At 43.9% G+C, this 24,638-nt stretch overlaps 1 protein-coding gene and 1 long non-coding RNA gene across 11 annotated transcripts in view; both read right to left on the reverse strand.

Moving 5' to 3' along the window:
* CAMTA1 (calmodulin binding transcription activator 1) overlaps positions 1 to 24,638 on the reverse strand; it is a 490,798-nt gene that overhangs the window by 419,090 nt on the left and 47,070 nt on the right. The gene's annotated exons all lie outside the window — the stretch shown is intronic.
* On the reverse strand, positions 14,627 to 24,589 carry LOC112975473. Of its 10 annotated transcripts, none has more exons than XR_003256627.1 (5): positions 24,506 to 24,589; positions 20,519 to 20,763; positions 19,936 to 20,159; positions 15,593 to 19,540; positions 14,627 to 15,501 (listed from the first exon to the last, which is right to left on the reverse strand). It is a non-coding gene; the product is annotated as an uncharacterized LOC112975473 (long non-coding RNA). The 10 variants fall into 10 exon arrangements; XR_003256625.1 differs by having other exon boundaries at positions 15,593 to 19,650; XR_003256632.1 differs by having other exon boundaries at positions 15,593 to 17,899; positions 19,377 to 20,159.

The following is a 24,638-nucleotide window of genomic DNA, read 5'->3' on the forward strand; positions in this document are numbered from 1 at the left end:
CACAAGTCAATTTACTCAGGGAGATCAGGCTCTTCTCCAGATAAGCACATTGACTTTAAAATAAAGTGTGTGCCAACAGCTGCAGCACTGAGACTGAAGCAGACAGAGATGTGGCACTGAATGATAATTAAATACATTTTCATCATCTGTCATTTTTTACTGCAGGTGCTGGTGTAATAAATCTAAGCTCGACTCTTTTGTCAGCTGGCAGTGAACACATTTTAACGTGAAATCTCAGGGGATGAATTAAGAGTCACTTGGCCTTGTAAGGGAGGGAGGATTTTACCTCTAACATGCCAAGCGGGTAACTTATACCTGATTGGTTTCATAATACTTTTATTATTTTGATGATACACGTCTGACGCGGTATTTCAATCCACTCCTACAGGCTAACTGGAATTCAAACATTTCCACTGTTGTTCTCAAACATGCCATGTTCTTCCTTAAACCCTTCCATAATTTTACAACCGTATTTTTGCCACCGCCTGCTTGTTTTCCTCCCATTTCAGCGCGCGTGCGAGCGAGCGAGCGCTCCCCTGTGCCGAGCCTCTCTGCAGCCGCCCCCCACGCCAGGAGCATCGCGCGGGGAAGAAACATCGCTCCAGGCGCGTGCTTTCCGTGCACTTAGCTTCGGTGACATTCTCAGGCTCGCAATTTTGGATCCGAGACGTTTTCTGATATTTTAAAGTTGACTACACCACAGTGTAAGATTAATGGACACGTATGCTAATTAAAAAGTGCAAACTTAAAAAATACTGAAGCAATGAATTTCTTGCTGTTTCACATGTTTCACTTCAAGAAAGTGTAAGGTTTCCTCAAGTCTATTTACTTGAGAACACTTCAAAGGAAAGCTGAGGCAGCAGAGAGCAGAGCGGAGACAGAAATTTAAATTTCAAACAGAGGCCAGTGGCGATGGGAGCTGAGCAAACTCCTGTTTTGTACATGACATTTCAAAAGGGAGCACGTAAGAACGGAAGCAAAGCACATACAAATCTCAGCTTGTAAAAGGACAAAGTCAAACATTTTTGAACCCAAAAGCTCAAGACCAGCCTCAGTCGATGTTCTGACAGCGCTGGTTTTCCCTAACGAGGAGCGGTACCGCAAAAGGGACGGTGAAGCACCTCGCCGTGCTGCCGGCCGCCGAGGCTGCCGTCGCCCCGCAGCGGCCGACGCGGAGCATCCCGCACCCACGCGCCGGGTGCCGTCAGTCGGACGGAGACGAGGAGGGCTGCCCTTCCCGGGGCCGCTGCTCCCGATCGCCGCAAAGAGCCGCTTCCGTGCGCCGGCTCCGGGAGCTGCTCTCCCGCCCGGATCCCGCAGTAACGCCGCTCCTCCGTATTCGTTAGCAGCAGCGTGCAGAAACCCCAGAGCTCCAGAGCGTCAACTGCTGTCAAAGCCTCTGCAGCCTTTTAAAGCTTTTTTTCCCCCCCTCAGGATCAAGAGTCCTCGAGGCTTTCAGGCTCGCGCTCCTGAATCGCTCAGTCATCCAGGCTCCAGTGTCAGGCCGAGCGGGAAACCAAAGAAACCTCTCTCAAAAAATCACTCCGAGGCCAAACTCAAATCATCACCCTGCAAAACTGGAGATTTTCCCCAAGACTGAAAGCAATAGATGCAGAGAGTAAATGAAAGAGCAAAGCCAAGACCATACCAAAACCAGAAAATCTTGGAAACGATGGCACTGCCAGTTCTGAGCAAAGCTCAGATGAGCTGCAAAGCTAAATACCTGCCTTTTCCAAAAACGTAACAGTGGAGCTTGCAAGACTCCCTTCCCCAAAAAGTAAGTCTCAGGATCTTGCTGTAAAACCATGAATCACCATTTCCATGTTTATCTGCTCAGGTTTTCCTCAAAGACGCCCAGACCTTTTCTTTTTTGTAGCGTTTTGATTTCTTGCTGCAGACGCAGCCCGTACGCCGCGGGCAGAAGAGCGAGGAAGCTCCTCCGTGCCCGGCCCTTGCCCGGGCTGCGCTTCCCTCCGCGGCCAATGCCGCAGCCACCGCGAGCCGCTCCGGAGCGGGACGGCGACACCGCACCATGGAAAAGCTAACGGGGAAGCTGTTCTCCCCATCCGCGGTCTCCTCCCGCCCTCTCCCTCTGCCTCGCTCGCAGAGCCCGAGGAACGGGAAGCTCCGGGCACACAGCTCGCTCGGCAGGACGTCACCGGAGGGATGAGTCTCCCCCCCGCCAGGCAAATGCCGCTTTGCAGCCAGGCCGTTCTCAAGACCAAGCACCGCGTGGAAACCGAGGCGTGTGTCTGCAGCCGGGAGGCATTCGTCCTGCCGCAGCACGCTGCTCCGCTCCGGTGATTTCTCCTGTTGTGGCCAATGATTAACGATGCAAATTCAGTCGCTGCTGGTGACGGATGCCAGGCCAGTGAGCGGCAGGTTTGTGTGTTATTTCGAAACGCTGAAGTTTTACCGGCTTAAAGAACTGACGTGTTTTGTGCCTCAGCCAAGCAACATTAAAAATAAATAAAGAGTGTACTTCTGTGAATAAACAAAACTGAGGGGTTCGGGGATTTTTCATTTGTTGGTCAATCACGGTAATTTATCCAGTAAGGGCACTAGCTGACACCCGTTTCATTTGGAAAAATTGCACAGCGCAGCGCCCGTCTCTGGAGCAATCGTGACTGGCTCCTTTAAAGACCTTTCCGGAAAACACGCTCCCCCAGCGGAGTGGACTTTAATTTTATTATGATTTTGGTCAAAGAACAAGAGAAAACAAAGCCAATGAAAAAAGGCAAACATGCAGAATTTGCAAATTAATTTAATCAGAATAACTACAACTCAGAAAATTAAACATTTAAGTTAATATGCCTGTAAATCAAACTTGTAAATCAAATGCATAGTGAATTAGCAGTTTTGTTTCCCTGAAGATATATGCAAATTGCTCATAATTCAGCTCATAAAAAATGGCAAATGGGGAAGTCTTACACTAACTCTTCTCTCTTCTTTGCTGCAATAAGCTCCCAGAATCTCCTTCCTTAATTTGATCATTTTTATTAGTGTTCTTTCTTGGTAAATATAAAAATTTCATCTGAAGGATACATGGGGATTTTTAAAAAGAGACAAAGATAAAACTGTGCTTTTATTTCCACTTATGAATTATGAGAATATAAATTAAGATCATCCTTGAAATTAATTTGATTAATTGATATTAATTTAGGGGAAAGGATACCTCCCCCCCCCAATCTATTAAGTATGTCCTAAAATTATCTCCAGACTTCAGCAAAAACCGGCTGGAGAGGACTGCAGTTGGGGCAAACCCGGCTGCTTACACAAACTGCTTAGTTACGAAGCAGAACGCGGCAGCGCGCAAACGCCCTGGTTTTGTACCAGCTTCCCACGCCGGACGCCCCACGGCCGTTCCCGGCGCCGCCGCTCAGCCCCTTCCCCGGGGCCGCGTCCCGCCGGGGCGGACGAGGTGGCCGCGGCCCAGCGCCCCCCGTGCTCCCGGGGCTCCGCCGCCTCCCTGCGCCGCCCGAGATGCCCAATGCAAAACTCGTTCTGAACTAGGCACGTGTGTGTGCGAAGCAACGCGACACCCCGAAGGATTTTACTCCGAGGGACGGAGTAACTTAATGCTCCGCATATTGACGTTGTTGACCTTGCTTCAGAATTTCCTGCCTGGGGGGAGAACACTGCAAATCTGACTCTTCCACGAAAGGGGAGAAACAAACCGAGGTGGAAGCTTCGTGCCTGAGCCACGCCGGCCTGAGCTCAGCGTCCCGTCTTCTCTCGTTTCAGTGATAAACGCCGTGTTAGACACGCAGCACATTAGGATGCAGAGAGCTTGCGGAGGCAGAAGTACAGTATGTCTTCATCGGAGCTAGCGGCAGGCTCATAAATTAAGATGAAATGCTGGTTGGACCTGAACAACCGAAAGTTTCAGCAGGGCGGGAGCGCGGGGCTCGCGCCCGAGCCGCGGGAGCAGCCGCCCGGGCCCGGCTCCCGCGGGAGCCCGACACCGGATTGCGTCCCAGGGCGTTTGCAGCGGATGAGACGGATGCTGGAGCATCACGGCTGCGTTTGAGGAGCTCGGACACCAGTAGATGAAAAGCATCTCGCCACTGCTGACGCTTCACCGCTCCGTGAGCGCAGGACGTCGGTCTTGGGAGGCCAAAGCAGGAGCTGAGCGAGACACCTGGCAGCGGAGCCACATAAAGCAACTTCTGGCAACGAGCTAGCTGCACGTCGGAGGCAGCCCTGCAGCCGCGGGGCTCCGGCAGCGCCCCCGGAGCAGCGGCCGCCCCGGGAGAACCGGAGCGAAACCGTGGCCAGGTGCCTGCCGCAGCCCCTGCCGGTTACGGCCCGGAGGAGCCAGCGCCGCCAGCCAGGCGACGGGCTGCAGGGCCTCCCGCGCGAAGCACCTCGTTCCCTTCTGACGCAGATTCACGCGCGCGGAGCCGCAAGCAACAGGAGGGGACGAGGACTGCAGCAGGAGACGAGCCTGCTGAAAATTAGGGAGGACCCAGCGGCGCACATGCCCACACGCACCTAACATCCAAAAACTAGTGACCGGACCCAAAACTTAGTCTAGACTGTCTGGGAATTAATTGCCTGTTTTAGCAGTCTCTAAGCATACTCCCTGTAGCGCCACTCCCATCTACCCTGCTCTTGTAGCGAAAAGCAGTATTAAACACATTTTACAGTCAAGGTTGTATCCGAGCGTGGCAGGTTTTGCCTCTCCCCCCCCCCCTTTTTTTTTTAACGCCTGTTTGCAACATCCTATTTTCTATCAACTGTGGAACGGACAAATGAAGCCTCTTGTGATAAATGCTAGAAAAGGTCAGAGACGCTGCTGCTCCCCGGGCTGGCGCGGCATTTCGATCAATAACGCAGGGGGGGCCTGGGAGATAATCCCTACTGCAAAGAATAACCATGCAACATTTAAAACCGCACCGCACTTGAAATAAGCTTCAGAAACACAACGTTTTGCCTATGAGACGACACAGACAGAGCGGATACCTCCCACAGGCCAGCGAATCAAAAGCAAACGCAAAAGACCTACTTCAGCACACTGCCAGTGCTGCTGCTTCTGCTTGTTTCTTCTGTTACGAACTTCTTTTTAAATTTAAGTTTGAGAAGTAATTAGAAGAGATGGAAGGCACCAACAGGGGACCAGTGAAGAGCAAGCAGGAGTCAGGTGCCTAATTAAAATGGAGATGACACCTTGAAAACCGACTTCAGAGTCAGTACGCCAGCGAAAAGCAGTCCCCAAACTGTGCTTGCTCTGCCATTCCCTGGGATCTGCACACTCCAGGACGAGGTGACACTTCTTTTATGAGACCATCAATCCCACAGATCTTCACCAAAAAACACAAAGTGTAAATTTTGGACTACTTTAACACAAGAGGACAAACACCAAGGTTACTTCTCAGCACATCAAATTTAATTCTCCGTAACGTTTCTGTTCAAAAGAGAGAGACGGAGAGAGCGTGCGCGCTGGTAGCAGTGAAGGGGCAAGACGAGACCTTGCTTTCACACCACCCTCCCGCTCCATGGCAGAGCAACACGTGGGCTCTCAGCCCCCACCTTCTCCGATGGTCTGCTACCAATATCACACCAGTAGCTATTTTCTCATGTTCCTCCCGCACTGTCCTGCAAGCCCTGACCCAGGAAAACCGTGAAACTTGGAAGGTCGCTGGTCCGTAACATGGTTCAGTTGGAAATGCTTCCAACTGGATGTTTATAGATAACAGATATGGCAGATTTAATGCATGAGTATTGGTGAAATCTGGGAATTGACTGCCCTTGCTGCTTGAAAATTTCTCCCAGCATTAGAATATCCGCAGTGATCTCACCATTTAAAAAGCAGTGTTTCAAAGAACCCACAAAATCAATTACTGCCTCAGCTGAGGCTGCGTTTCCTGAGCATGAGCCGAGGTGGTCCACATTTCAACCCTTCCCACGTAGCAGACGGCTCCCTCTTCTTCTGTAAGCAAGCATTCAACCAGAGAAGTTAACACAAAGTTATAGCCACGGGAAGTCCACCTCCAGGCTGGCACCAGCGCAGACCTGCTCCATGCTGACTTGGATCCAGTTGGGGAATTCCCAGGCACCAGCTGCCGGTGCTAAAAAGCACACAGAAAAACCCGCACGTTGTCATGGGGGAACTCGTGGGAGAGAAGAAGGACAACGTGGCCAGAGACTGGGAAAGGTCTTCACCCTCCTGAAACGCTGGACGCAGGTGGACCAAAAGCGTCTCCATGTGAGGTGACTAATGAAAATCACTTTGACTGAACTCAACGTTAAAAGAGTTTTGGGAAAGTAGGGGATTGCGGGGTTTGTTTGGTTTGGTTTTGGGGGGGGGGGGTTGCTTTTTTGTTTTTTTTCAAACCAGGGTTTAACTATTGCATTGCATCCATAACTGAAGTGCAACAAAGCTGAAAGTGAAACACTTTCTATACTGGTAAATAAACCAACTAAAATTATCCCATGCCCCGGATTCCAAACTTTTCCCTTTTCTCCGCCTGGCTCCTCCTTTCTTGCTGCCCTCTACAGCACCGTATTAACCGTAAGACACATTTCACTTTAAAGTGTCACTTTAAAGACTAGTGTTGCAAGACTAAAATGCAGGCGGCACAGGAGACGGAGGCAGACGTATTCACGCCACCTGCGCAGAGGGATCTTCCTCCCGGAACGGACGAGCAGCGAAAGCAAACACAGGCGGGACAGGAGTTGCTCCGAAATCCCGCCACCGCACAGCGACCGGCACACCAGCAGCGACAGCGCCGCGCTTTGATCCGATACCTTTGAATTCGATGGAAACCAACTGAGCAGTTCCAGCACTCACTGCTCAATCCTGGTGCTATTTTTAAGGAGCTTGAATGCTGGCAAATTAATATTGCACACGCAACCGCTAATGAAAGCTTGCTGTGAAAAACGGCACAGAAAACGCCCGAGCGCGGCAGTCGCGGCGAGTGTCGGTGCCGCCGCGGACAGCACGCAGGTAAGGCCGCGATCGAGCCACGCCACCCCAGACCTGGCCTTACGGTGTTCCCTCCTACTCAGAGCCAAAACTCGGCTTAAAAATAGCTTTTCCTTGAAATGCAACTCTAACCCCAGTGAAATCCATTCAGCCATTCTACAGAAAAGAGCACCAAACGCAACAGCTGTCTTGCACTTTCTCCGCTCCCATAAATCAAAGTGCCATCCATCCCGTGACATGGGATCTTGGAAACAATCTTTCCAAAATAGTGCAAAATGACAATTCACTGATATACCAAAAATCACTCAGGGTGTTGTATGCTGCTGAAGAACTAACCAACACTGTATCGCTCCATCACAAACCTGCTATAACCAAGCAGATTTAACAAACAGGTTTTCATTCATTAAAGTCTCGGGACTACTGTTCAGGTTTGTGCATGTATCTGTCCTGGAGGGTTTTCCCACAGCCGTCCTATGGAACGGAGCAGGGAAAACGCCTACATCCATCGCACAGTGCTTAACTGGGACAAAGAAGATCTCATGTTCCCACAGGAGTTTCTTCTTTGAAGGCAATAATAATGGCAGCCATTTTTCTTGATTTTGAAAAATGAAACTTTTCTGGCATCTGTCACAATCAAAAGATAGAGAGAAATGCAGAGAGAAATCCCTTACTGTGTTCTTCTATTTTAAATAATCATCTTGTTTTACCTGCCTTCATCCAAATACATCAATTAAAAATGCATAACACTCTAATTTATATGACAAAGATTACTGGCAAGGTTATTACACTGCCTGCAGTAACTCCAGCCTAACCTCATTTTCTGTATCAGTGGGGTAGAACAAGTCTAAAATGGAACCATTTTATTTTGTTCTATGTGCTGCACCCTACAGCGACTCGTCATTTTATTTAAGGTCAAAAAAGGATTTCTGCCTGTTATGTTGGCAGTAATGAAAAACAGGGAAAAAATACATTTCCAAACTTTTCCTCCCACTTTCCCTTAACAACAAAACAAAAAGTTAACGAGGACAACAGAAGTATGAATATAGTAAGAGTTTGCACTAGAAATGAAATAACGCAGAGAAAAACTTCTGCGTTTTTTACATACTACATGTGTTTAGAGTCACTGTGAAAACACCATAATTTGACCCTGACGTAGCATCTAGTATACATGAAGCAGAAAAGCCTGTTTCCTAGGACAAGTGCAAAGGAGGGGTGACCACAAGCAGGTACCCGGGATGGTTCGAAGGGGACAGGAAAGCCCTGACGGCGGCTGCTGCACGGCGCCTTCGAGCAGCGGCCGCAGGAAGCGCGGCCGGCAGAGGAGCCGGGCTCGCCGCTCTCGCCCGGCGTCTCCAGCGCGTTCGGCACCGCTCTCCCCACCCAGGGCCGCTCTGCCCGGCTGCAGAGGGACCCGGAGACGGTTCTCCCGGCGCTCTCCTCCCAGGGATCACTCGCTGACCGTTCACACGCTGCACGGCCAACTCCCACTTTCCCAAACACGGCTTGCCTACGGGGATGACGCAGTATTTCCTGGAAACCTCTGCGGCGTTGGGTTCTGTTCAGCCAGCACAGAACAAAAACGCTGACTTACTACACAGAGTATGCACTAGAACAGAGATAATAAAACAAAAATCAAAGGACCTAGCTGCACTTTTGCACTTAATTTCAACAGAAGTTGTGTAGCTAATTCCTGTAATTGGCTTTGAAAATCTCACACGCAGTATAAAGGCAGGATGAGAAAATGGTAAAATTCTGAAGTCGGTCTTCAACAGAACACTGATAAAGAGGGATAAGCAACATTTAAACACATTTTACTGAAATTTTTCTTCTTTTTCTTTCATTGGTCCAGCCCAGCTGACACTGCAGAACTGTTCATTTGCCTGTCTCATCCCCACTGCCCACCTTTCTCTGCATTCTCGACAGGACGACCTTCCCCACCGGAGGAAGGATTCACTTTCCCGGGCGTTCGAGAACGTATCGGTGACGAGCTGAGAACACTTCACGTACTGGTATCGATGTCACGGGAGAAGGTACAGGGCGGAGAGCAAGGAAGCCACTGACGGCTCGGCTGCGACCCTCCAGCTCTTGCCTCCGAGCTCACCTGCGCTCAGCGACTTCTCTGGCAACGAGCACCAGCCCTAACGTAAGCGCGCGTATGGAGCACCTCGGGGACTAGGACCCTCCAAAATCAGCTTATGCTGGTGACAGCGCAGAGAACAAAGGACAATCAAAGCTACTGATGCAAAATCAGCCTCCAGATTTTTACTACGAAGCGTACGATAACTCAGCGTGCGATGACTGAAACTTGCCAGATGTACCGAGCTATTTATAACACGCAAGCACTTACATAATTACAGCTTGACAACTTACAATACAAGCCTGAATATTAGAGCACTGTGTTTATTCAGACAATCACCTACAGTAATGTAATATCTTTAAATGGTGGAAGTCTGGTAAATACACTGAACCAAGCACTACATTTACCAGTTAGGCATTAGCAAATTTAGATGTTGAGACTGGTCTGCATTGATACGAGCTTACATATTTACACACACATTGTATAATTAGACATGTTCCAATAGCTATGAGCTAACTCTGAAATTACGCATTATTATGGTATGAGATTCCCATTTAGAAGAAGAATCAGAATAGCTCAAATGTGGCCTAACTTCACACTGCCAGTTATACTCGTTTTCTCCTTAGTTTGAGCATTTGTAGGTACCACTTTGAATTCAGCTACCCTGAAAGGTGCGTGTCCCTCCTGGTAACACATTCTGATTCGAAATATGCTGTAAATTCTTCAAAGATTGCAGCTGTCTTCCAATACTTACCATGCTTTCAACCCGAAAAAAATCTTGATTTTTATTTGATCCAGATAATTTATATAAATGATAAATAGCAATTGTTCATTCATTCATCACCAAAATTGACACCAGCAACTGCTTTTGCTTCTGAGGTTTCTATCTATATTCATTAAGGGCTTCCCTCTTGATAAATTTTAAATTTAGCCCATTAATTTCTCAGTAGTGTTTATTTCCTGGAGAATTGCACTGTGTTAACATGCAATAGGCCAGATCCTTATGGTGGTGTATGTTAGCTCAGTTGTAAGAAGTTAATGGAGCTAGTTGAGTTCACACGCGTTTAAAGTCTGGGCCACTGTTTCTGAATTTTCACACGTAGCGATAAATTCTTCATTGCAACACTTACTAGCTCTTCACCACTTTAACGTGCGACACGGTTGAAAAGGCATCTCACGGGGCATTTCCCTCCAGCCCACTGCCTCCTCCCCGGAGCGGCAGGGAAGGCTGTTAGGAACCACGCCGTCCCCAGCAAGCAAGCAAGCAAGCAGCGACCTCCCGCGCCAGCGGGCGTCCGACCGCGAGCCAGGCAGCCGCTGCGGCACAGCAAGAGGCGGCAAGCCGAAGGGCACCCGCCCTCTTACCTGGGTGACGCGAGGCCCGGAAAACCGGGATCCAGCTTCCCCAGGCTGCTGCTGTCGAACCACTTCACATTATTGGAAGCAGAATGTATGACGCGGACTTGTTTGTGCAAGAGAAGCAGTAAGGTCACAGTCATATATAGGTGAAGAGTCTCTTCAAAACTCTACATCCAGATACGTTTGCAAGCTCTAGGATTTCTCAGCCATCTGAGTCTGAGCAGCTGTTGCCCACCTAGGGGCTTTCAGACTTTCCCATGGGTAGGAAACACTTCAGGGACAGAAGACCATGGAGATATCAACCCAGTCTTCTCTGAGGGGTATCAGCAGCCATTGAAAATAGTTCCATTCAAGGATTCTCACAGTCAAAATGAGGAATGGCTTTGTCTTTTTTTTTTTTAATATAAATATCCACAAGTCATAAAAAATAAACCAAGCTGCTAAACCGAAGGAGATTCCCATCTTGTTTAACTGGAATCAAATGCAATGCTACCCCGGCTTTTAGAGGGAAAGAGGCAGCAATACTAATTTTCAAATAAAAGCTGGTCTTTTTCAGACAAGTCAGCTGCTTCAAACCTCATTTAACAAAGCAGCAACAGTTATAACATTAGAAGATGTATATCTCTCTAAATGCACGCTTCCAGGAAGAGCTGTGATTAAACTTGTCGGCACCGATCAAAACACCAGAAAACCCTTTATTTACACAATGGTTAAAGCCCCTTTCCCAATTTCTCAGAGCCAGAAACCCCTTCCTGCTAATGGGGCAGGAGGGGAGTGATGAAGACATCGCACAAAGTACTTTCAACTCTTCCCAGACGCAACATGTCAAATAGAACCACGCTGCTGATAAAGATGAAATCTTTACATCTGCCTTTTGCCTGAGTGTCATAGGTGATCACTACATCCACTTCTCCACCAAAAAGATTCTCCAGTTGTTCAAACCAAATCTTATGCATTATAAGCAATAAGGCAGTCTGAAGCAATGATGTATAGTTTAAGAGTTTAATCCAAGAAATGTAGTATAATTGCAGAGTTTAATCCAAGAGACTGCAAACTAAGACTGCAGTAAAAATCCAAAATCGCAGATCCATGAAGCCACCTGAAGTAGAGAAATGATTTGGATGCAAAGGATTCAAATAATTGGGGGAAAAGCAACTCCTGATTTCTTCTTTTGTGTGGAGTAGAAAGACTGAAAGACTGCAAAGTATAAAGCAGTATATTCCTAAAAAAATCAGTAATTTATAAACCAACTCATGAGTTATAAAGTTTGTCATTTGTGCTATTTAACGCCAAGTTGCTCTCCGTGTCTCCAGCTAACTACAGAAGAACAAGTTCAGGCTGTTATGCGGCTCTGAAATTTTGCATAGATTTCCTTCCATTCAGCAGCTTTGGTCTCATCCACAAATCTTTGCACACTGGTGCTCAGAATGCACCGGCTCCAGCTCATCAAGCATTCAAACACTGTAACGAGCCCCCTGACACCCCGTGCCGCTCGCAACCTGGTTGACAATTTCACAGTGGGTAATGGGTAATGTTTGCAAAACACTGCAGATACAGACCATAAATAATACACTTATTTGTGTATGAATGGCACCTTCCAATCTGCGCGCTAGAGCTGCTATGAAGCCGACACCTTCAAAAAGGCGCACGCAGAGACCACACACCGGGGTGGCTTCAGAAGAACACTAGCATCAGCATTAACACGTGCCTTGCAAAGATTAACTCGCCTCCTACTACTTCTGCTGCGTTAGTTCCTGCCAGGAACTATTTCAATTCACTCTACGCAACCAACGAATCTTTTTCCTTTCTACAGACATCACCAGTGTCAACCTGCATCAAAGCTGCACAGGAATTTTTCAGGGCCTAAATTCAGATTATCTGCTTTTCCAAATCTTTGCACTAATTATAGTTTTTGGTAGCTGAACACCTGACATTTCAAAATAAGACTCATTTTCCGTCTGCCATCCTGGAAAGACAGAACTAGGGGGGTCTTTTTGTCTCTTCAAGCACAGTTCATTTATCTTCTTGCTTCTCCTAACTGAAAATCTAAATTTTATGTATTGTTTTGAAAGCAGTGATATGTGTGTTTATTCCGGGTTTCTTCAGAAGCAAGTTGCTGTAGGACAACAAGCCCTGGGAACATTCAGCGAAGCTCACGGGAAACCCGTCTTCCAAGCTGCAAAAATGCACGTGCAAACAACCGTGTTCAGGTTGAAATCGTTCAGAACTCTCTGGATTTAAACCCAAAGATGCAGGACTCCCCCAGCAGCTCTGCAATTCGCTCTTAGGGCTTGACATGCATATAACGAATGCGTGGCCAGCTAAGCAGCAGAGTAATCAAAAACATTTCTGAGTGCCCCATCAATCTTCTTATCCACAGGGTCTCCGGGGAAAACCGCTTCTAAAAGGAGCAAACGTTTACGGGAGCCCGGGCACCCGCCGGAGCAGCCTGCCGCGAGAAGGGGAAGGCTGCGCTTCAGACAGCGTGCGCGCAGCTCTGCCGTGCCGAGGGGAGAGCTTCCGCCTTCGGCATCGCCCAAGGCGCTGCAAGGGCGAGGCTGCGAAACGGGCGGCAGGACCCTTCTCCAGCACGAGCCCAGGCTGCTCCCGGTTTGCCTTTGACGTCCCAAGTTCTCCCTCCCCTCAGCGTACACACATGTTTCAAAAGAAAACTAAAAAATAAAAATCTTATTATCAAACAGTGTTGCACAAGCTTTGTCCTCTGTGGCCGTCTCACCTTGAGCTGCGATCTCGCATCAAGCTCCTACAAGCCAACCAAGATCAAGCTTATCAGCACTTGGATGAGACCCGGCCAGGAAGAGCCGAGTGCTGCCGGAACTGACGCGAGAGCGAGAAAGGTGGCGTTAATGCTATGAATTGAGCCTAAAATGCGAAACAAGCAAAAGCACCGAGTACGTCGTGCCATGAAAATGCCAAGTTCACTGTTCAAAGCTTTCTCACCTGCTACCATGACACACAGAAAAAGTTCCCCTTTGCCACATTTTATAGAGCTACCCATACTTAGTCACTGCCTAAAATAATAGGCATTTTATGTATATAATTTCCAGCTAGAAAATATCCCTAGTTAAAACACACATATAAAAATGCTTAAAACAGCTTTCAGATGCCTGATATTTTGTTTTAAAAAAAAATTAAATTATTTATAAATGTTCCCAAGGATTAAATAAAGATTTGGATGCAACCAAGGCAAGTTAAACATTTATTTTCTATTAAAACATCTAAATGAGAAGATTAAAAACTGTTTTACATTCAACAGAAAGGCAAAGTCAAATCAGCACCATAGCAGCTTAACTAGTATTTAATGCCAAGGAGTTCTGATCTTGAGAGGTAATCGATTTAAGGAGGGAGGGATTTCTTTAAACTACTCAAAAAGGGAAAAATACACATAAATTTGAACAAATCTTTCAATTACAGTATCTCCCAAGAACTCCTTCCAAAGCCTTTTTGCTGCCAAGTCTAATAGGCTTTCCTTAGAAGACAGCTCCTGCCCCAGATTTCCTGGTAAAATATTTTCATTTAATGTTATTATTCTATTTAGCATGTTGCATGCTCAAGCTTTTTTGCTTATTTTTCATTTAAGATGGCAGGAGGAGTTTTTGTGTGCCAAGTAAAAGATCCTATAGAAGATGTAAAGCCTTATTGACTATGTTTAATGGCAATTATTTTAAGTAATACTGGTTAAAGGTCACAGGAGTGATACAACTGAGACAAGTTTGTCTGCAGAAGAATTGATGCTTATTTTCTAACGTCCAAATACGTAGTGCTTTGTAACCAAATACTGAAACTATAACTGGTTACTGCTGAGCCAAAATTCATCTGTGAAGCAAAAAGCCTCTACCGGTACAAAGACAAAATCCAGGTTTGTTTATCTGTAATAGCCTGTAGCCAATTTAACATGCATGAACATAAGAGAACTACTTGCTGCCATCATCCATGCAAGGAGGCAAAGCTCCAACACCACTGCTGAGGACCATCCTTCACGGTACTTATTAGGCAAGTTTCGTGGTGAACTGTCCCACTGAAAGATTCAGATCATGCAATTTAAGATGACTGACAAAAAACCACTATAACAAAGCATCCTAGCTGCTGAATATCGTCTTTCATCCAAAAATTTGACATCTCAAAATCTTGTAAAGAAAAAGCATGTGTACTCATACTAACAAGGCCATTAGTGAATTCTCTCAGGGACTCGCACAGAATGCAGAAGGATTTCAGTTGCCAAGTTTAAGAGTGATGTATTCTTATTTAATGACTAGTAGATTAAAAAAAAAAAACTAGAATAGTAATGAAGCTCTATCAGTTTATCTCACTGCCATTAAAAGAAAGAACCAGAACACCCATCTTCCGTAAAACAAAATTAGTTTGAATCTTCCCATTTATTTTGTTTTCCCAAAGATAAGTCTATTTTAATTATAGTTCTCTGTTTACAATTTTTTTTTCAAATGTGAAAAGTATTAGAGGAAGCAAGGTGTGTGTGAGAGGAATGGAAGGGAAGGGTGACAAAGAACTGCCCGTAGATCCCCCTGGACCTCTACTTTGCCTTTTTTTAAAAAAAAAGATCACACTTAACGTCTGCAGCATTCCAGCAGAAGCACATGGGAAACACAAATTAACGGGCTCTGTGGAAGAAAAGTATTTTAGAACTAACATACTATACAAAAGGAATAAACTAGCTTATTTAAATCATTTTTAAGAAAATTTTTACAGCTAAGAACTAGAGTGCTTTCTCCATTACTTTTGACCAGTCTTTCTGCTGAGTCTAAATAGAAAGGTTAATTTCCAGAAGTATTTTAGGAAAGAAGTTAGAGGAATGGATGAATGGCTTTTACAGCTTATATGGATTAAATATTCTATAAACATATGGGAAAGCAGATGAGCAGATACAGGGCTTGTTGGTGCCAGACTATGAGACCTTCTGCCCACCAGCGGAACCCATCACGGGCGACGGCAGCGGTCGGTCCAAGGGGCAGGAGCGGTACCGGCCGCGGGACAGCTTGCCCATGCCGTTCCGCTGGTCCTGAGCAGCCCCAGAACATCGGCGCTCTTGAGGTCTTCATTCAGACTCCCTGTGCCACCATGCAGGAACCAATCTACGTTCCCTGGTTCCGCGCAGCACCTACAAGAGTATTAACGATACTGTAAACAAGCACTAACGTTGAACTTCTCTCCGGATTGCTCCCCAGGGACAATTAATGCATTGTGCTTACTGGAACAATACAGCTTTTGCTTTCCTATAATCATCATTTCCTCAAAGACACGGATCTTCCCTGTAAAATCTTCCCATTAAATGCCTTTATAGCACCCTCCTGTGGGGATTCTGTGTCCATACATAGACTGGGGTAGCTGGAAACCAGGCAGGCACAGGCACGGGCACCGCTGCCGCCTCGCCGGGCGGCGGAAGCTTCCTTCGCTCCCGTCTCGGAGCAGCGCTTGGGCCTCCTGCACCTCTCCGCAGCACGAACACCCGGGAGGTGCCGGCTACAGCTCGGCACGAAATGCGTCTCGGCCACGAAATACGAGTCCGAGCCACAGAAACTGCCCGGCTCGGCGGTTCCGCTGCTCGGTCAAAACACAGAGCGAAGGTCAGGGCTGCTCCTGGCTATTTTAAGGCTCTCAAGAAAGAGTCGGAAGAGATTTTATTCTTCAAACCATCCATATTTGGACTGATATCTATGTTTGTGTATAAAAGAATAGGTACTTAATTACAAAGCTAAGTAATCACAGTTAACTTAAAAGCCAAAACCCAATTTTACTGTAGTAACTGCTGACGTATAAAAACACCACTTTTACTTCTGTTTAACTGGGATTCATATTAACACATAGGATTTTGATGATAACATTAAAAAAATCTGTCCCGAAAAGTAAAGATATCTCCATTTAGCAATAAGAAGAGTTATTTTGGAATCCTTTGTTATCCTTTATTTTTGTTTTCATGACAATGTTTCTAACTTTTTATTTTAATTCAGATATTTGAAAACATTTTTATCATAAGCTACAGTGATTTTATGAAACACTTCCTCATTCCAGTGAAAAATGAGACTGTTCATTCCAATTTTTAAGAGCAGAAAGACTTTAGAGAGTTTATAATTATTATTAAATATTCAAGCTTTTTAAATTTTTTCTTAAGTTACTTACACTCTATTGTTTTACAGCATTACAAGAGGTATTAAAATACAGAAATCCAGTAGATACTGCATGCTTTTCCACTTTAAGAATATTTTAAAATTAGAGTTGAGTAAATCTCAAACCTAAATTATTGATTATCCTTAGATTAGGCAATAGTTTATCTGTGCTTCAATATATAAGACTTCCAGAACGCCCACAAATCAGCGGATTCGTGCAATGAATAGTAAGAACACTTATATGGCATTATTCACTTTCAAAGCATTACACACTGAATTAGTTAATCTTAATAGATGATGCTTCTATAGGAATCAAGCATGTTGAGAGAAATTATTCTTCTTATTAACATAAGGGTTTGGTTTTTTTTAATTTTAAATCTAATTATTAATGTTGGCTGAAGTTAAGTACGGAGTCACACAGAGGAGAAAAACAGATTCCCTAGCAAAGAACTGTCTGATATTTAAGACACTTTAAAGCAAGGTAAGATAGTAAGGACCCTTACTTACTGTGGGAGAGATGATATTCCCTCATTTTCTTTTACCTTCATGTAACAAGGTAAATTCTTGTCTTTTCATAAACTTGCTACTTTGTAATAACTGTTTCCACTTATTTGGAATCACATACTGCTATCTGCCACTAAAGCACACACACATCTTTTGTCATGAAAAAACAGATCGTTTATGAAATCAAGAGCAAAATTACAAAAATGCTCTTTGGAAAAAAGGGCTAAGGATTAACTGGAAGAAAGGGACCATAGTTTCACTAACCCTACCAGAAACAGCAATACCAATCAGTGCCAAGGAATCAGAGCAAGCAGACAGGTATTGTTACCCACAGTGTGAGAAAAAATTATTATTTTTTTTAAACATGCCATCATGTTCGATCAAGAGCTCAACTGGAAGACTTACTATTGCTAACATCATCTCCTCCAGCTTTCCTGGGTTTTTGCCTGAGGGGACTATAAAGCTGTACCTCCATCATCTTATCTCCCCCCGCAGCCAGTCCCTCACAATTAGCTATACCTTACTTCTGATCATGACAAAAAGGAGATAAGGGAGCAATGAAATAGTATTTGTGAATTGCTGAGAAGAGCTGTTTTGGAGGTAAATTTACCCCCGCACACTGGTGAAACGGTACTTACGCTAAAATTACCTCCTTGAGCTGAACGGCATGCTACAACTTGCCTGTTCGCTGTCATTTCAGATACTGTCAAAGGCTAAGCGGGAGCCTGCGAGGTGAGGGAGGGATCCAGAAGTTTTAACTTGTTTACACCACACCAGCCTACGGTGCTCCAGTGCGGAATATTACCTATGCAGCCTCCCAGGTACGCCAGGCCAAAACGTGACTCGAACTGCAGGAGCCGGGTAGACTGCGGGCAGGCAGCTGGCAGGCTGCATGAAAACATCGCCGCCGATACTTTAATTCCACTTTGCAATACACTTGCTGTCTTAGGCCCTTATACAAAGAATAAGTCTCCTTGATGCCACCGCAATGTATATGTAAATGCATTTAGCAAGAACTAAAGAAATGAGAGTATTTTGTGGATTTTTGTTTATCATTTAACACATTTTAAATCTAAAAGCCTTGGGGGGGAAAAAAAAAACACACACTGTAAAGTCATCCATTTCCCTTAGTTATCTTCAAACAGAATATCCCGGTTAAGTGCATTAAGTATATTTTGCATTGTCAGCAATTGAGAAATATTCTGAGGATGCGATATACTCAAGACTGATTTCAACACACAGAATCAAGCAGAAATACGTTGTCAGATATGAGGCTCTAGGTGTAGGGGTATGCGCATGTATGTTTACATGTACACGTGACAAGTAAAACTGAAGTGTGAAACTGCAATTAAAAATTGCCTTCCTTTTGCTGCAAAGCCTTTTCGTGTTATATGTCAGTGGACGAAACCTAAATCCTTCTCTTGAAGATTAAAATTTTACTACAATCACGAAACTTCGTGGTATTTTAGGGGTTTTAACCAATTTTCCATTTGTGCCATTCATATGCTTCCCACCAGAAAAATGCAATTAAGAAGGGGAGACTGAAGAAACTTGCCTGATTAGCATCTTTTCTTCAGAGAAACTTACTGCTCTTTTTTCACGTTAATCTAATCCCAAAAGAAACGCACCAAACAGAGCAGTGCCACAGCGGGACAGAAGGCAACGAATCCTCAGAAGCAAACACTGGCTCTTGTTCACAAACCTATTTTGGCAGAGGGAGCAGGCAGTCTCAGCGCAGGACAACCCCGCGTGAGCAGACGTGCTCTCCCGCACGGAGGAAGCCATCAGCAAGCAGCCAAAGCAAGCAGGCAGCGAGAGCTGCCTCACCGCTAGCCTGCCACCAAGTGCTGCGTGCGTGAAGACGTTACCGAGATCTGCGACAGCCGTTCCAGGATGAAGAAAGCTTGAAGTTGATGGAAAGTGGGCGCGTGGAGGTAAAAAGTCTGAAATTCCTTCAAGAGAACGCAGAAGCGCAGAACGCAACGGACATGGCAGGCAGAAAAGAGCATGCAGGAACTGCAGGAGGACACAAGAAACCGAGAACCCGTTTGCTGTTGCTACTGTGCCACAGGATTTGTGTTCGGGGGAAGGCTTGCATGGGGTAGGAGTCTCTCATCTTGAGCCGATGCAAGACATTACCCATTACTACTGCTGTCAGAAACGACAGCATCATCCATGGCAGTAGCAGCAATATTTCCTGGATGAGAATACTCCATGTTTACCTTAAAGAATATCAATTCCTCTTCCACTATTCAACTTTGCTTAGTAAAAACGTCCCCAACTACAAAGAATATATGTGCCCTAAATAAATGGACAAGAGAAAGGCAAATAAAATATTAGATAATCGACAACTTGCAAGGTTTACCTAACAGCGGCAGTCTTTCACAGGGAAAAGGAAGAGAGACCAACAGCTTTAAAGGCGCTTTTCTTTGCGTCAAGGTCGAAACTTCCAAAGGAATCGAGGCCGTAAGGTGGCGTAGAGATTGGCCCCGATCCAACTGGTATCCCCATCTGCTTTCTTCTACAGACCTCCAAGAGGAAAAGTGGATGCCAGGAGCATAAATCTGTGTTACCAAATTACACATGGAACCAACTCCTGAATTAGTAATTTCTTAGCATCTCATCAGCCTACTCCCCTGCTAATGAATGAAGATAAAGGAAGACAGGAAGTTAATGGATTGACTTGGGTGAAAAATAAGTAGCACTTCTCATTAGGAATTTACATGTGGGCACTGTAGCACCTTCCCCCTTCCAGGTCCCATTAAAAGGACAGAGAAATGCGAGTTGCAGTATTTGTTTCATGTCATCGCAACAGGAACATCGCCCAGACCCAGACTGGGTCCAAGTAATAATCACTGTAATTAGCACTTAATTTATATAATTACCAGTAGACCCCAAAACATTTTTACAAAGGAGGTAATTACCCATATTTTACAGTTGAGGAAACAGATACAGTGCAGGTGAATGACTTAAAAGAAATCATCAGTAAGTCTGTAAGGGATGGCAATAATCTTTATTCCCAGCCAAGGCTCTCTCCCCAATAATCCATGCTGAATTCACTTCAGTCTTGTGGGAAGGAATCCAGAGAAAACAAAAACAAAATGGGATTTCCAATGTCTAGAAGAGCTGAAAACCAGATAAGCCAAACCTAAAGGAGAAATAAAAATACATTTTTATCACCGAACTTTTGCTCACATAAGGTCTGCAGCTAAGAGTGAAGCAAAAGACAGAGAACGCTACCTCTACCACACAAAGCAAGCAACATACTGGATTTTGATTGCAATAGCACCTCTATTTCTGTACACAGAATAGAAACAGAAGCACAAAATTAGGTCATGGAACAGTGCCCAATGGCATGGGCTTACCAACTCAGTCATCAAAGACCTTAACGCATTTTGAGAATTTAAAGATGAAAACAATAGTGGTAATTAAATTAGTAAAATACTTTCCAAAACAGTACATACACACAGGAGCGAGCAAGCAGGGTGAGAAACCTGGGGAATTTACCTCGGCCCTCAGACACTCGGCGGGACGCGGGACGCAGGCTGCCAGCGCACTGGTCCCCTCAGGGCATCCGGTCCAACAGTCCGGCGCGACGGCCTGCAAGGCCCGAGCACCTCCGGCTCCCACGTCACTTGGGACTTCCTTCCTCTCAAAGCCAACGCTCACGCCGGCCTCTGAGAGCCACAGCATCCTCATCTAAGGGAGGCCATTCTGAAAGCACGGTATTAGGAGGAGAGAGCTCCCAACGCCTAAATTTAATGCGCAGAGAGAGATTCTGTAGATCTGGGTGCTGCTCAGATAGTTATTAAAAAAAAAAATCTGTTCTGCACACTTTTTTTTCAAACTGCATGTTGGTATAAGGACTTTTATTACTAAATAGGAAAAAAGCAATGTTTGGTTGCGTTGACTGATACATCTGTTTTTCATAGTAGTCTAGATTGAAACAAGCAATTTGTCTGTTGCCTATGTATATTTTATTAAATGAACAGTACAAGTACATGATTGATACACAAGTATTTCTATTAGACTGAATAAACCAGATTAAGTTAGTTCTACCACAGCTGCATTACCTCAAATGCAAGACACATGCAAGGTTCTAAATCTAGTAAATGTGCAAAATATTTCATTTCGGCCATTAAGCCTATGTTAAAGTTAGCATATAAAAGCATTCAGCAGTAGAAGATATTGCATGAATTTCAAAATTAAGAGTTGTTTTAGAAGTGAGTAGATTTCACCAATATTCTAGTAATAATAACTGAAAGAAAAAAACAACACTGTAAACAGGAACAAATCTCTCAATAGAGAGATAAACAATTGATTAAAATCTACTATCACCACAGGAAACACCAGTGACTAGAGAAAAATAACACCTAGAAACATTCAAGTTATCGTTTCAGGTTTTATGGGACTGATGCATGTTAATCTGCACATACATTCCCCTCCTCCTCCTTTCCCCAGCAACACCACGTGTGGCAGATGTGCATTCCCAAATCCATTCTGATAAACTAACTTCGGATTTAACAGGACATTTACTTCCAGTTGTTCCTATTAACTTAGTCAAATACCCTAAGTTCAACTATTTAGAAATTTTTATGCATCTGGTAACCTGTCTCTTAGCATTTAAAAAAAAAAAAAGCTCTGTAAAGGCTGAAGCCTACAAGATAATAATTACATTTTTCAGTAGAAGGGAATCTTCGAAAAAATGATCTTTGCCCACTTGTAACTTAATTTCAATGAACACTACCACCTTCTATTGAAGGATGATGACCTCTTCTTTCTCAAGTTTAATTGTTTATTCCATGAAACACTGTTTATGTTACCTTTCTAAGGGTTCTGCTTCCGCCTTCCTTCAACAACCCTAGCATTCTGGAATTGCATTCAATTTCTAAGGCAGCATAACACATTTCTAATACCAATTTGTGTGTATAAGGATTCGGATCAGAAGTTAGACAGAAAAAACAGCATGCATCATCCTATTGCACAAGAACTTTTTGCAAGATACACTCAACCGTATTTCCACAGCAAATAGAGCTTGTCTTATGAAAGGAAGTCAGGGTGGACGTGATAAAGCTAGATCCCGAAACAAGAAATCTGGCCATTTCCTTTCTAGCTACCTTTTAACTTTGTGTTTTTATATTACTGATACCAATTCTCAACATCAGATACTTCTTTCATTTTCATCATTTGTTCTTCTCACCATTCATTCTATTAGGAGACGATTTAAAGCCAATTCGCTAGACAGAGAAGAAAGATTCTTTTGGGTTACCAGATGCCTATAAAAAAGGTTTTAAAAAACTGCTTTCCTAGAAAGTCGAGGTATTCATGCCTAACTGCTGCTGATATAAAATATATGTTATGAGGAGAAGAGAAATAATCTTCAAGGGGTTTTCTTGGGCAAAATAAATTTTGTGCTCTTTGCCATCCCCCAGTCCCCCTCCCCATCCCCCCTTAAAAACTGTGCTCTGAAAACCTGAAAAAGAAAATAACTCGAGGTGATTTTGGAGGATAATGCTTCTCAGGCTGACAGGCTGTGTTAAACTCAGAATAAAAGCCAAATCCCACCTATCCAAAAAATGCTGACTGCAGGAGTAGCAGCCTTGAACACCAGAACAGATGATTCTAGGCCTAAAAAAACCATTACCATTAAAATTCTGAACAGGAGGAGAAAACAAGAAAACATCCCTAACATTTCAAAGACTGATCTAGAGAACCCAAGTTTTATTTTCCGTTTCAGCTCTTAATCACTAGGTTAAAGAGAGAGAAGCACGAATATCTCAGTTGAGGAAATAACAGTTAGCAAAAGTTCCTGAATATTATTTTCAAGTTCTATATTTTTTGATAGATGACTGTGCAAACAAGATGAAGGACTAGTTTTGTATCAATTTAAAAACAATGATCTTACCATATAGATAAAAAGATTAGTCTTCTAAATATCATTTTCTCAAGCACAGACTGTGATCAAAAAGATGTTCCCCTTCTCTCACATCATAATTCATAACAGATTTCTAGTGATGACTGTGAAACTCTGCTACTATTGACAGGTAAAACTAACTGGGTCTCAACTCACCCAGATCCTGCAGAGGATTCAGAAATAACACAATGCATTTCAGTCTCCGCTGTACTGGATCAGCGGTACTTCTGGGGAGAAGAAACAAGGACTAGACCTTCTCTTAATAAGCTGATTATTACGTGGACAGAAAGCAGAACTGTCGCATAAGAAGTGAACTTGATCCATTTTCACTTTAGACTTATGAAGCTGAAGTCATTATAGTGCTTCTCAGGCAACGATTTTTTACAGCCTCTATTTTTCTAGGAAAAGTATCAGCAGAAGACTTTTCAGATGTGCTTCAAAGCCCCCAAACCAGGAATGGGCATCGGCAGTGGTTGGGTGAAGTCGGAGGATCTAACTTGTAAATATTCAAACCTCCTATGAACAGCTCACTACAACGCTAGTTTTAATTTGTGGCTCTAATGAAAGATATAAACTTTTATAAGCATCAACAAGGCTCAGAGAAGACCTAAATTCATTTCAGTGCTCATTTAGCAGCTTCAGCTGTGTGCAATTAAAGCTTCAGCATTAAATGTTAGAGAATAAAATAATGAGACACTTAAAAAATAATCTGTGCTTCAGTGGGCCATGCTTGATAGAGATTTCATATGATCATTTACAAGATAAAAATAGAACCTGACCAAAAGCCATAGCTGGAATTCAGAGTTACTATAAGCCGTCTTTTATGCCAGCATCTTTTCAGTAGAAAAATGGAAAGAAACAGCTACTAAACTTTCGGGGTGTTACTATAATATGTACACATAATGCGCCTTCTTTAAGCATGTCCATGACTTATCTCACAGCACTGGCAGCTGTTCACAACCATCAGCTTAAAACTAACACATACTTTAATAAAAGATTGGTTTTTAGAATAATGAAAATCTCGGTTGAAGCCCAAGTTACATTTGTTTTCACATTAGCTTTTAAGCCAAATGGAAGTTATCTTCAGGACAAGAAATGAAATCTTAAAAACAGTAGAAGGGTTTTTTTGATAAGAGGACATCTTAAATGATCCTATGACTATTTTTTGAGCTATCAAATTGTGATCAGGGCAGAAAGAAACAGTAAATGGCATATATATTTTACTGACCAAGAAAACTGTAGGAAAATGCAAATTAATACCAAAGACATACAGAAATATCAAAATAAATTAAATCAAGTATTGAGAGAACATAGGTCAAAAAAGTTATGTACTATACAAGAAAAACACACACAGTTGAACTTAGAAAAGAAAAACCAATGAGAACTGTGTACTTTATTATTATTCTTTTACAACTGAAACAATTTCTATACAAAAAGAAGCCAACATTACATATCTTCAGAGAAAAGAGATATTTATATTTGGGGAGGTCAAAGAATGCTACAGCTAAAAACGATGAAATGTTACAGCTTGCACACCAAAATTAAAAATGAAATGAAATTAAAAAAAATGAAATGATTACCAAGGTAATGCAGGTCAAGGGATCAAAGGTGAAGGGTCACACATTATTAAAAAGAAATCCAAAAGGACGTCTGCATCAAGATCTCTGCAAAACAAAGGAGCTACAGTAAGTAACACTGATACCTTTCATGGAA

The sequence above is a fragment of the Apteryx rowi genome, unplaced genomic scaffold (genome assembly GCF_003343035.1).
Source record: "Apteryx rowi isolate R43461 unplaced genomic scaffold, aptRow1 scaffold_67, whole genome shotgun sequence".
Lineage (NCBI taxonomy): Eukaryota > Metazoa > Chordata > Aves > Apterygiformes > Apterygidae > Apteryx > Apteryx rowi.